Here is a 14,719-nt window from a genome sequence, read left to right on the forward strand (position 1 = left end):
CACAACAACAACAACAACAACAACAACAATAGCAAAAACTTTATACTGCCGGAAAACTTCCATACCTAAAATACAATTGACGATTAATATGTCAACCATTAAGAATGTACATTTTATCGTGACATCGCTAATGGTAACAGGTATTTACGTCTGCCACTTAATACTTTTTGACTTGTTACCTACAGCTGCCAAGATATTACAATTTTGCCTTGGCAACACTGGTACTTTTAATGCTTTCGAAACTTCTTTAAGTAAACTGTTAGAAATAATATTCGTATATGCGCCTGTACCTAAAATTACGTTGGTAATTATAGTTCCTATCTTTGCTGTTATTCCAGCCTGCACGAGGTCACTTACCTTGTTCGGTGCTTTCATCTCTTCTTCACATAGATCTTCTTCTATGGCAGCATCCTGACCATATCTTAAAAATAATTGTTTAAGATGTAATGTGTGCTTGTTTGTGCCCCCTGTTGTCAAATCGGTCAGCCAGTGGGGGCTTGTTGCGACCGATTGTTGTTTACCGGGGGGGGGGGGGGGGGGGCGACAACGATTAATTTGTCAGCGATTAAGAATGTACATTTTATCGTGACATCGGTAATGGTAACAGGTTGTTGTTTACCGGGGGGGGGGGGGACGGGGGGGGACGGGACAACGGCGTTGCTTGATTACTGTCCGTTACCTCTACGAAGTGTACTGAGTAGTATTCTGTTGCCAATTAGTTTCCGGACCGCTGCGTGCAACATTTTCTGCGGCCGGCCTCGCTATTTCTCCTTGGTCGGTCATTGCTACTACTGTAACTATCGTAATTTTCTTTTGTGTGCCGCCTTTCATAACGCGGGCCTGACCAATCATTCACGTGAATTCTATCAATTCCATACCGGCGTGGACCGTAATCTGTATTATATCTTCGGTCTTCAAGCCTTTCTGGCGCCGAATTCCTCCGATTTCCGTAATTCCAGTTTCCATTATTTGGCCTTGTCGCATACAGATGTCAACTGTGTTGGTTTTGACCACTGCCATTAAAATGATTTCCGTTACCGTTGTTTTGATTGGTTACGGAGTGTCCATTCCGATTACTTGTGTTCGGCTCGTCTTCATATATCAGATCAATTGAGTCAAGCACGGAAAGAAAGTATTCAAGGTCGTTCTCCGGTATGGTTACCAATTTTTCTAGTAAGTTCGCGGGTAGTCTGTTTTTCAGAATTTTGAGAACATCTACGTGCGGTACTGGATTGTTCCAATAGCGCGTCTTATTCAAATACTTTTCGAAATACTTTCTCAACCCACCGTTTTTTAGGTTGAACGGCTGTGGGTTGAATACCTCACGTCGCAGTCTTTCTTGGACCCCAGTAGACCAATATTCCTCCAAGAAAGCCCGTTCAAATTGTTCGTAGGCGACGCACTGTTCAGCCATGTCTGCGGTCCACAGAAGTGCGTCGCTTGTGTGAAGCCTACTACATATCTAATCTTCTGTGCCTCCGTCCAGTTTCTTGGTAAGACATTTTTGAATGCTCTTGCGAATACGACTGGATGGGTTTTTCTGGATTCTGTGGAGAAAACTGGAAACTGTGTATGTTTTAACAGGCTCTCATCGACTAGTATCGTCGAGATGCAAGGCGGTACGCCTACTGCCTGTTGCAGCACCGCGTTTGGCGAATAGCCATTGTTTGCCTGCGCCGGTGCGTGCGCATACGCCGGACTGGGCGCGTGATGTTTTGCGTTATTGACATCGTAATCTGGCACGGGCAAGTAAGTGTCACGCTGCCTGTTGCTTGACGTAGGCAAATCATTTGAAACATTCAGTCTACCCGCAATTTCCTTACGTATTCTGTCCTCGGCTACTTTGATTTCATTACCTAATTTTTCAAAAAGTTTTGTTTCCCGGTCAGTTATTGACTCATTTACATCACCAGTTTCTAAAGTTTCATTTATTTTGATGATGTCCGCGTTGATACGTCGAATCTCCTGTTTCAGAAGACCGACTTCTTCGGTAACTTTATGAACTTGGTCAGGTCTTCACATGTACTCCGGTTAAATTTAATTGTATGGTCTGTACGTTTTCATGTATTTCTTTTTGTACCGTTTGTGTTTGATTGTGTATTTCTACGATTTCTGACAGTTCCTGTTCCTGTTTATGTTGTAAGATCTGACAATTTCTTTTCTAAATCATTTGCCAATACATTGTATACACTATTGACTGTTTTGATGACTTTGTCTTCGATCTTTTGGTTGATTTCATTGGTGAGTTTATTTAAGCGTTGATCGAAATGTTTGTGCATATTTTCAAATTGCGTGTTTACACTTGAAAACTGCTGTTGGAACCCAGTTTCCATGTTTGACAATTTTGTGTTTTGTCACTTTGTGGCTGATTTCCAGATTCGACAGTTTTGTGTTCGTTGTGTTGTGACCGATCTTTAAATCCGATAATTGCTCGCTCACGTTTGACATTAGACTATATAATGCCTCAAGCGTAACTGACGAAGCTTCTGTGTATTTATGCCATTATTTGTAACCATTGTTTCTCTGCCACGGTCTGATTGAATCGAAACGGGGGTAGGTTCACTGATTTCACGCGAAATATTTTCATCTGATCTGGTAACCGATGCTTCATCGACTGTGTACAAGTTTTCATTTGCAAGTGGTTTGTTATTGTTAATCCCTGTGGAGTGCAATTGAATTGTATTTACTTCTACATTATGTTGTGCTGAAAAACTAATTGCGTCATCATTTACGTCACTATTGTCAGAATCAGTGACGTGTCCACGAACATTTATCAAATTAAAATTCTCCGATTCCATTGTGAAGATATTATTTTTATCTGGACTTTACTGTTAATCTAAATCTTTAAATTCTCTCGCAGTTGAATTAATAAAAATATCTCGCGACTGTTATTTGTTGCGTGTCGGAAATTTACAAGATGGCGCACTACGCCTTCTAATTCTGCGATTGTTTAACATAAAAAAGTAATTATCAAAGTGATATTGTGTGTTACCACCAACACTGCCACGATTTTAATATGGAACGGTTCTGCTGGAGCTATGCCAAGGGCAGCCGCTGCACGGGTTTGCGCTTTCCTACCTTAATTCCGGCTGAGCTGCGTCACTCACGATTACGTTAGTTTTGTAAATCCTTGTCCTTGTTCCTTCTGGTTATTGTGTCATCCGTTTATACAATTAATATTGTTTCACTTTATTCGTCATTTTCCATGTGCGTCATGTAACAGTGAAACAGTAATTTGTACATTTGTAGTACAACAATCAAGTACTTACTCTTTGTTCCACCAGCACTGTCCTTGTCAGCCGTCGCCAGTGTGGCGAAATAAATAAAAAATTAAATTTATTGATTTTTTGGAAAAAAGAAATTATGGATATGGAACTGTAACTTTAGAATTTTTGACAGGCTTTTTTATGGACTGTATTGACCGGCTTGAATGCAGACAAATTCAGTGCTGCGTGAAATTTGCCTGTAATATAATTTACAATTCCGATTAATTACATTTTTGAATTCTTCGTCATTGTTGATTTATTCAGAGTTCTCACCTCAGACGTAGAATTCGTCCTTCTGGCACAATATTGATTCATTAGTCGTCATCGATGTTCTTCTCTTTGTTGACCGTGTGTATCTTACGGAGTCGGCATCGGTTCACTTCACGAAGACGGTGGAAACCAAGGAATACAATGCTACATCGCTTTAAATAATTCTCGTAAAACTTAGATACTTCCAAATATTTTTTATTCACAAGGCAATAAGACTTGCTCTGCTCGTCGCACAAACCATAAATACTAACCAGATGGCTGCCTTTCCGCACACGCCAAAAATTACATCCATCCCTTCGACCATAGATATTGGTAGACTGGTCATGACGTAAATTTCGTGGCACCAACATCTCTACTGCTATACCACTCGACTATTGGCAAAACAATGGTGGTATCCTGTTGTGCTTATGGTTGTACCGAGCGTTTTGTGAAGGGAAGTAACATTAAATTTCACGTGTAAGTATTATTAGTTTAATTTAGCGGCATTTCTTGAATACTGATAAACTATTGTGTGTATCATATCCTTACCCAGAACGCCACAGTTACGTAAATTGGCGGTTTGAAGTGCTGTGTGTGTTTCCAAGCGCACATTGCAATCGTATATATTTCTTGAAATGGTAAGCTAAAAAGCTGCTTTTTCTCTTTCGTATAGGTTTCCAAAGGATGAAGGGCGCAGGCAGATGTGGATACAGGCAGTGAAACGAAAATATTTCAAGCCTACTGCGCACACACGCATCTGTTCGAAGCACTTTGAAGAAAACTGTTTCGACAAAGAAAAGACTGGTGGGAATTGGCTTCACAGTGACGCCGTGCCAACAAAATTCGATTTCCCTGAGCATCTGCAAGAAAAGAGAGCCAAGCTTCGTAAACCTCCGACTAAGAGAGATTCATTAGACGAAATTTCATGTGCAGAAACTTCCCATAATTCTCGTAAGTCTAGATATCTACTTTGTGTTAATATGTTAACGTAAGAAGGAGAGTGTTAAGCAGTGGCTGTAAAAATGTAACAGCGTTTTTTAAAGTGACATTGTCGTATTATGCTTCAGACTGTGGGGAAATTCTTTCATGTACATTTTCGTTCAGTGGACTGGTATTTTGTTTGCAGCCACTGTACAAGCTTCTGAAGTAAAAGCTGGGACAAGCAAATGTTTTAGATACATAGGAGATTTTAAGGAAGATGATTTGGTTGTTCCTGGCATTGCTAGTAAAATGGCAAGTGTTGCAAAAAAGCAGCTGAAGAAGAAAGCCAGAAAATTAAGTAATTTACAGCGATCAGCCCACAGAATGAGGAAGAGAATTTTAAATTTGGAATCATTAATAAGTGACCTTCAAAAGAATGATCTTATAAGTGAATCCATGGGTAATTTGCTGAAGGTAAGATAGAACTATGTACTTCAAGTAGTACTTATAATTTCTTGACATATGACATTAAAGACATACCAAATTGCCATTCTTATTATAAATATCAGGTGGTGTAGATTCTAGTATTGTACCTGTCTTATTATTCCATGACAAGTGGCATAGTTGATTGTAAAAAAGTCTCTATTCACAAAAATGTAGGCATTGTTTTGAAAAATATCAACATGTTCATGTAAATAATAGGATAAAATTACACTGTGGAAAGTACTGCAACTAGCCACAAGTTTCTTAGAAGTGATTGTTATTGTAACATTGCTAGTTTCGGCCTGGAACCCATTGCCATGCAATACCACTAATTCCTTGCAGTTTTACATGTGTGTCCTAAAATTTTGAAATTACATATTTCTTGAAAGGTAATAGAAGAGATTGTATATAGACTTTACACATTGCACTTACTTCATGAAATTCTCTCTTTTACATTTCCTCTCTTAGAACTTTGTTATATTTTGGGACACATACATAAAACTTGCAAGAAATCAATGCTACCATCTGACAATGGGCTCAGGCTCAAAACTAGTAATGGTACAATACAAATCACTACTAAAAGAAACTTGTGACTGGTTGCATTATTTCCTACAGTGTAATTTACAAAAACAGTTGTGGTATTCAATAACCACAATGGATAAAATAAAGTAGGAGAAAGTACCATAATTTAATATAAATGAGAAAGCAGTAACTTTTATTAAAGTGGAGACACTCTTGGAAACTTAACTATGTTAGATCTACCATACATGAGCACAAATAGTAGAAACAGTTATGATATTTTGTTCCTTCTATGCAGAAATTTAGTTTGTAACTGCTAATTATGTGTTGTTTTCTCATTCCTTATCAATGTAGAGTCTTCTGCATGATGTGATTGATATTCAGAACATGTTGAGTGAATGACAGTTTGTAGCCTAGCTCTTGCAGTTCTTTACTGAGAGTATCATATTGCTTTGAGATGCTGCCACCAGGTACCTCAGAGCTGTTAAAGCGTGTCAGCAGAGGTCAAACAAGAGAAAAGTACCCAGCAGCTCTTCGGACCTTTGCTTTAACTCTTAATTTCTACAGCAGCAAGGCTTACAGTTACGTAAGGAGAAATTTCAGTATACCTCTGCCACATACACGGACACTGAGAAGGTGGTATAGTGTGATTGATGGAAATCCAGGTTTCAGCAAAGAAGCAGCAGTTGCTCTCAGAATAAAGAGTCAAGAGCTTATGAACAAGGGCAAGAAATTGCTGTGTGCTATGTCATTTGACGAAATTGCAATAAGGAAACACATTAAATTTCCTCAAAATAAATTTGTTGGATATGTAGATTATGGGGCAGAGCTTGATGATAACCTTCCTGTTGCAAACGAGGCACTAACATTTATGGTAACTGCTGTTAACAGTTCTTGGAAACTGCCAATTGGTTACTTTCTAGTCAATAGACTAACTGCACTAGAAAAATCTAACCTATTGAATGAGGCTCTAATTACTTTTGATGCTGGTGTTGAGGTGATATCAGTAACTTTTGATGGAACACATGTAAATACTGCAATGATAGGAAAGCTAGGTGCTTCTTTTTCTTTACCTAACATAAAATCTTTCTTTAAGCACCCATTGTGTAATGATGAAATATGTATTTTCCTTGACCCATGTCACATGCTAAAGTTAGTACGTAATACCTTAGCTGGTAAGGGCACAATTTTTGATGGCGATAGAAATCCTATTAAATGGGATTATGTACTCAAGTTACATGATTTGCAATGTGTGGAGACACTTCATCTTGCTACAAAAGTAAGAATGAAGCATGTTGAGTGGTATCGCCATAAGATGAATGTCAGAATTGCTGCACAGACATTGAGTAATAGTGTAGCTAATGCCCTTGAATTTCTTGGCAAAGATTTGCAGCTAGACGATTTTAAAGACTGTGATCCAACAGTTAGGTTCATAAGGATTATGAACAATGTTTTTGATTGCTTCAACAGTAGAAATCTGTTAGCGAAAGGTTATAAAGCACCTCTGTCATTGCAGACTGCTAGCCACATTTTGTCTTTTCTGGATGAAGCTGAAGAATATATAAAGAATTTAAGACTGGATGCAAATGGCCCCTCTGTTTTGTTTACAAACAGAAAGACTGGTTTCCTTGGTTTTATTGTGTCAATTCAAAGTCTCAAAAGGTTATACAACTCTCTCATAAGCAGTCCTAATCCACAACTTAAATTCATACTGACACACAAGTTGTTACAAGATCACATCGATACATTTTTTAGTTCAATCAGGAGGTATGGTGGTGATAACAATAACCCTACTGCCACTCAGTTCAAAGCTGCTTACAAAAGGTTACTTATACATCAGCAAGTAAGGGGTTCAGAGTTTGGAACTTGTTTAGACACTGAAGAGTGTTCTATTCTGAATGTATCTTCAGCACTGGGTAAAGTACAAACAAACCCATTTGTTTCATGTATAAATTTCCGAGCTGAAATTCCTGATGTTGAAAACGTGTCTCATGATCACTGTTACAGTATCCCTTCTATTTGTTTCAAACAACTGTCAAAGTATGTGACAAATGTTGTTGTGTACATTGCAGGATTTATAGTACGTAAGTTGAAGAAAACCATATATTGTACTGAATGTGCAAATTCTTTATATGGCTTATTAGAAAGCGAAAATGAACTCCTGATGAGAAAGAATATGGGAGGTTTAGTAACACCTTCCAGGGATGTTGTTCAAATCTGTAAAGTAGCAGAACAAGCCTATCGTTTGCAGCAGGCAAAGGGTATGCTGACAAAAAAAAAATATAATGCTTGTGCTCTTGTCATCTGCTATGGCAGAAATTGACAGCAATGTATTTACATCTATCAATGAACATATAATGAGCATTGACCCCACAGAAAACCATCGTACAACTCTTATAAAATCCATTTTATTTGAGTATTTCAAGATCAGAAATCACCATTTGGGGAAGGCTGTAACAGAAACCTTTCAGAAAGGATGTGTAAGGAGCTTGCTTACAAAAACAATATTATTTAAGGGACACTAAATGGTTCGTGTGTAGTGTTAGTCTACTTTAAAAAAAAATAGAAATTTGTTCAGTTCTGAGTTTGTTGTAAATACTGTATTGTGTTGCAAAATAAATGTTTTATGAAAAATTTATGTGAATTATATTATGCTCATACCTTTGTCATTCAAGATGTGATATTCCTAGTCTAGTAACAGATTGCTATAGACAGTTAAGAATAGAACTCTTAACATACTTTGCAGGAGAAAGAATAACTTAATTGTTTGCTATTTGGGCTGCGCCTGTTTAAACAGATAGTTGGAATTTCATGTTAGTGTCTCGAATTGCAAGGAGCTAGGGATATATATATATATATATATATATATATATATATATATATATATATATATATATAGAGAGAGAGAGAGAGAGAGAGAGAGAGAGAGAGAGACAGTGTGTGTGTGTGTGTGTGTGTGTGTGAGAGAGAGAGAGAGATTTATTACCAATAACCCTTCCCACTCTCCAAAAGCAATGGCAATGTGCATTGCTACTACACAAGAAGAAAGGATGATTTTTACTATCCTGGATTAAATCTGACTTTGGTACACAAAGGGCTGAATTATGCTGGTATTATTTTAAATAATAAAGAATAATTTGCAAAAACAAGTTAGGGGTTTCCTTTCTCATCAGGGTTTAGTTTTATTTTGTACTTCCCAGTTACTATACATACTGAATACCATTTGCAAAAAGGTAGTTGTGTGGCCTATGTTAGTTTCCAGATAGTAAGCTGTAATGTATGGGATAAATAATATGCTGCTACAAAAATCTTTGCTCATTTACCAAAAAGCATTAAAAGCCTGACAGATAGCCAACCAGCATTTAAAATCAAACTAAAAGAATCTATGAATGACTGCTCCTACTCAGTAGACGATTTTTAGATATAAATAAGTGATTGGAAGAATTGTCATGTAATGATAGGTCTACCTTTCATTAAACTGACACATCATTGCGAAGTATCGTATTCATGATCTGTGGAACAAGTATTCGTGTAAGTAGGTACTAATTTTGTAGATATAAATTCTATCTTATTTGATACATCTACGAAACAAACTGTTTAAACCAAAAAAGAGCTTTCAAATGAAACTGCTTTACGTTTTGTGGGTGAACGACACAATTGAGTTCGTTACATTCGATGTGAACACGTGTGTTTACGTTACAGGTTTCGTTGTTTATGCCGATTTTTGACGTCTATAACACTTTCTACAACCAAGGCACTAAAACACACACACGCAATATTTACATTTTATGCAGTGCATAACGCGTATTGTTAGTAGAGAATGCATCTCATAATTGGTAACACTGAAATATTCACGGCGAATATATTGCCGAACATCGAAAGTGTTTCAGCAGTTGACAAAGTTCATTGGGAAATAATGGCTGTAAAACTAAAATTGTACAGTGGTTACGCAATAATTTATCACTTCTAGCTGTGTTTACATAAGCTACATTTAATGTCCCCCCCATGAACCATGGACCTTGCCGTTGGTGGGGAGGCTTGCGTGCCTCAGCGATACAGATAGCCGTACCGTAGGTGCAACCACAACGGAGGGGTATCTGTTGAGAGGCCAGACAAACGTGTGGTTCCTGAAGAGGGGCAGCAGCCTTTTCAGTAGTTGCAAGGGCAACAGTCTGGATGGTTGACTGATCTGGCCTTGTAACAATAACCAAAACGGCCTTGCTGTGCTGGTACTGCGAACGGCTGAAAGCAAGGGGAAACTACAGCCGTAATTTTTCCCGAGGGCATGCAGCTTTACTGTATGATTACATGATGATGGCGTCCTCTTGGGTAAAATATTCCGGAGGTAAAATAGTCCCCCATTCGGATCTCCGGGCGGGGACTACTCAAGAGGATGTCGTTATCAGGAGAAAGAAAACTGGCGTTCTACGGATCGGAGCGTGGAATGTCAGATCCCTTAATCGGGCAGGTAGGTTAGAAAATTTAAAAAGGGAAATGGATAGGTTGAAGTTAGATATAGTGGGAATTAGTGAAGTTCGATGGCAGGAGGAACAAGACTTCTGGTCAGGTGACTACAGGGTTATAAACACAAAATCAAATAGGGGTAATGCAGGAGTAGGTTTAATAATGAATAGGAAAATAGGAATGCAGGTAAGCTACTACAAACAGCATAGTGAACGCATTATTGTGGCCAAGATAGATACGAAGCCCACACCTACTACAGTAGTACAAGTTTATATGCCAACTAGCTCTGCAGATGACGAAGAAATTGAAGAAATGTATGATGAAATAAAAGAAATTATTCAGATTGTGAAGGGAGACGAAAATTTAATAGTCATGGGTGACTGGAATTCGAGTGTAGGAAAAGGGAGAGAAGGAAACATAGTAGGTGAATATGGATTGGGGGACAGAAATGAAAGAGGAAGCCGCCTTGTAGAATTTTGCACAGAGCACAACATAATCATAACTAACACTTGGTTTAAGAATCATGAAAGAAGCTTGTATACATGGAAGAACCCTGGAGATACTAAAAGGTATCAGATAGATTATATATTGGTAAGACAGAGATTTAGGAACCAAGTTTTAAATTGTAAGACATTTCCAGGGGCAGATGTGGACTCTGACCACAATCTATTGGTTATGACCTGTAGATTAAAACTGAAGAAACTGCAAAAAGGTGGGAATTTAAGGAGATGGGACCTGGATAAACTAAAAGAACCAGAGGTTGTGCAGAGATTCAGGGAAAGCATAAGGGAGCAATTGACAGGAATGGGGGAAATAAATACAGTAGAAGAAGAATAGGTAGCTTTGAGGGATGAAGTAGTGAAGCCAGCAGAGGATCAAGTAGGTAAAAAGACGAGGGCTAGTAGAAATCCTTGGGTAACAGAAGAAATACTGAATTTAATTGATGAAAGGAGAAAATATAAAAATGCAGTAAGTGAAACAGGTAAAAAGGAATACAAACGTCTCAAAAATGAGATCGACAGGAAGTGCAAAATGGCTAAGCAGGGATGGCTAGAGGACAAATGTAAGAATGTAGAGGCCTATCTCACTAGGGGTAAGATAGATACCGCCTACAGGAAAATTAAAGAGACCTTTGGAGATAAGAGAACGACTTGTATGAATATCAAGAGCTCAGATGGAAACCCAGTTCTAAGCAAAGAAGGGAAAGCAGAAAGGTGGAAGGAGTATATAGAGGGTCTATACAAGGGCGATATACTTGAGGACAATATTATGGAAATGGAAGAGGATGTAGACGAGGATGAAATGGGAGATATGATACTGCGTGAAGAGTTTGACAGAGCACTGAAAGACCTGAGTCGAAACAAGGCCCCCGGAGTAGACAATATTCCATTGGAACTACTGACGGCCGTGGGAGAGCCAGTCCTGACAAAACTCTACCATCTGGTGAGCAAGATGTATGAAACAGGCGAAATACCCTCAGACTTCAAGAAGAATATAATAATTCCAATCCCAAAGAAAGCAGGTGTTGACAGATGTGAAAATTACCGAACTATCAGCTTAATAAGTCACAGCTGCAAAATACTAACACGAATTCTTTACAGACGAATGGAAAAACTAGTAGAAGCCAACCTCGGGGAAGATCAGTTTGGATTCCGTAGAAACACTGGAACACGTGAGGCAATACTGACCTTACGGCTTATCTTAGAAGAAAGATTAAGGAAAGGCAAACCTACGTTTCTAGCATTTGTAGACTTAGAGAAAGCTTTTGACAATGTTGACTGGAATACTCTCTTTCAAATTCTAAAGGTGGCAGGGGTAAAATACAGGGAGCGAAAGGCTATTTACAATTTGTACAGAAACCAGATGACAGTTATAAGAGCCGAGGGACATGAAAGGGAAGCAATGGTTGGGAAGGGAGTAAGACAGGGTTGTAGCCTCTCCCCGATGTTGTTCAATCTGCATATTGAGCAAGCAGTAAAGGAAACAAAAAAAAATTAGGAGTAGGTATTAAAATTCATGGAGAAGAAATAAAAACTTTGAGGTTCGGCCGATGACATTGTAATTCTGTCAGAGACAGCAAAGGACTTGGAAGAGCAGCTGAATGGAATGGACAGTGTCTTGAAAGGAGGATATAAGATGAACATCAACAAAAGCAAAACAAGGATAATGGAATGTAGTCTAATTAAGTCGGGTGATGCTGAGGGAATTAGATTAGGAAATGAGGCACTTAAAGTAGTAAAGGAGTTTTGCTATTTGGGGAGCAAAATAACTGATGATGGTCGAAGTAGAGAGGATATAAAATGTAGGCTGGCAATGGCAAGGAAAGCGTTTCTGAAGAAGAGAAATTTGTTAACATCCAGTATTGATTTAAGTGTCAGGAAGTCATTTCTGAAAGTATTCGTGTGGAGGGTAGCCGTGTATGGAAGTGAAACATGGACGATAAATAGTTTGGACAAGAAGAGAATAGAAGCTTTTGAAATGTGGTGCTACAGAACAATGCTGAAGATTAGATGGGTAGATCACATAACTAATGAGGAAGTATTGAATAGGATTGAAGAGAAGAGAAGTTTGTGGCACAACTTGACCAGAAGAAGGGATCGGTTGGTAGGACATGTTCTGAGGCATCAAGGGATCACCAATTTAGTATTGGAGGGCAGCGTGGAGGGTAAAAATCGTAGAGGGAGACCAAGAGATGAATACACTAAGCAGATTCAGAAGGATGTAGGTTGCAGTAGGTACTGGGAGATGAAAAAGCTTGCACAGGATAGAGTAGCATGGAGAGCTGCATCAAACCAGTCTCAGGACTGAAGACCACAACAACAACAACATTTAATGTGGTGAGGTTAGCAGGAAATCCACTGAGAAATACTGTAAGTGAAATCAGAAATCAGAATGCTGCCTTGAACTCCCGCCGACGTTCTGCCAACAGTCACGTGATTCTATGTTGCAGCCACGCCAGATGTATAGCCGCTGCACTGCTTGCCCAGTCTACTAGTATCTATGGTCGAAGGTCCATCCCCTACAAGGTAACAATCGAAAATGTCCATCTCCTTCTTGGAGTATGAAACAAAAGAGAATCCAATATGAACATTACAGAGATTATATTCTACATCCCTCTCAATTTAATCTTTGGCGCAGTCTTTAAGTTATTGCATGTCTATGCGTCGGAATGTGTCATTACACCATCCTGATTTAGGTTTTCCATGATTTCCCTAAATCGCTTCAGGCAAATGCTGGGATGATTTCTTTTGAAGGGCACGGCCGAATTCCCTCCCCATCCTTCCCTAAACCGATGGGACTGATGACTTCGCTGTTTTGTCCCCTCTCGCAAATCAACCAACCTCTGTTCTGACACAGTAGCTGGTTATTCCCTCTATAGTTCGAGCTGTCGTTTCCCTGCGATCGATAGCTTCCCCCCATTTCGTCTTTCGTCATTCCTTTCTGACGAGTCTTGCGAATTGTGGTCATTATTTCTGTTCCTGTCTCTTGCGTTTTGTATTTTGTCGACTTTGCGTAATTCGCAAAGCGCGCTCTCGAATGATTCAGCGGAATCGTTGCACCGTCCGATAAGGAGTTGTTGGTTCTGCAGAGGTACTTTGACCTAACATTGCCTCATACTTTCCTTGGGACTGTACGGCTGGTCAAAAAACAGAGTCTTCTTAGCTAGTGACTCAAAGAACTTCACCGGACTACGGAATCCTAACGCTTCTAGGTCTTTGCCCAGCATAATCTCCTGCTTGATTGTTTCTTGCGTGTCCTGCGACCAGTATTTATTAAGGAACGCGTCCTTGAACTCTTTGCATGGGCGACACTGCGCAATGTTCCGCAATCGACCACTCTAAAAATCCGCAGATAAATTCCAGTTTGTATTTCAGTGGCCACGATTCTGGTAGCATTATATCGTACCGATCTTTTTATCTGTTCGGACGTACCGCATTGTTATTCTCTTTAAACACTTGGAAATTTCGAAAGGAAAAGAAACGTTTGTGGTCAAATGGTTCGACATTTCCTTCGAACGAATTTTCCCTCGTTTCTGCAGCACGCGCCTTCAGAAATCGGTATACAGACGCTCTTTGTGCATTGTGAATGCCTCCTTTCGTGTTGTACGATTCACGGCGTAATGTAACCGTCGGCCGGACTGCCATACTGCGCATCGAGATGTCTTAATAAATGCCCTTCTCTCCCACCATGATCACGGGGGAGCGCTGACACACCAGTCCGTCTTTCTAATTGCGCAACCCGCTCACGTGCTTGCTGGACGTCTTTGCTAGCTCGTTTTGCTGTGAGGTGATCCGGTCCAGTTTTCTTTAACCTCTGAAATTTCTGCCTGTCTATTCTCGATCTGTTCGATGTGCTTTACGTTCTCGCTAATTTTTTCTTGCTTTTCCTGGACGATCCTTCTTTCCCGTGTTTGGAGTGTGGCAAGAACCTTTTTGGTTTTGCACATTTCACTTTTGGCTTGTTTTACTCGTCCTTTAGCTAACAAAGCGTCCTTGCGTGCACCGTGGGCTACTGATCTTGCCGCCCTGACATCGCGTTCTGCCTCGTCCGCGACCTCTCGCTTGTCTGTTGATGTTTGCCTGACGTTTTCTACCTTTTCTATAACACCAGCGTCTTCCTTCTTAACCTGTTCTATACTTTCAATACCATCCGCATCTCTTTCGTCTCCCAAGTGAATAATTCCCTCATCTTTGTGGCTATCTTCTCTCTCTCCTGCCTCTTCCCCTCTGCTTCTTGCATCTTCTTCTCCGCTTCCTGTCTCTTCCGCACCGCTTCCTGCAGGAATCTCATGAGGGCCTCCAATTGAGATCGTCAGC

The sequence above is a fragment of the Schistocerca piceifrons genome, unplaced genomic scaffold (assembly GCF_021461385.2).
Source record: "Schistocerca piceifrons isolate TAMUIC-IGC-003096 unplaced genomic scaffold, iqSchPice1.1 HiC_scaffold_726, whole genome shotgun sequence".
In the NCBI taxonomy this organism is placed as follows: Eukaryota; Metazoa; Arthropoda; class Insecta; order Orthoptera; family Acrididae; genus Schistocerca; species Schistocerca piceifrons.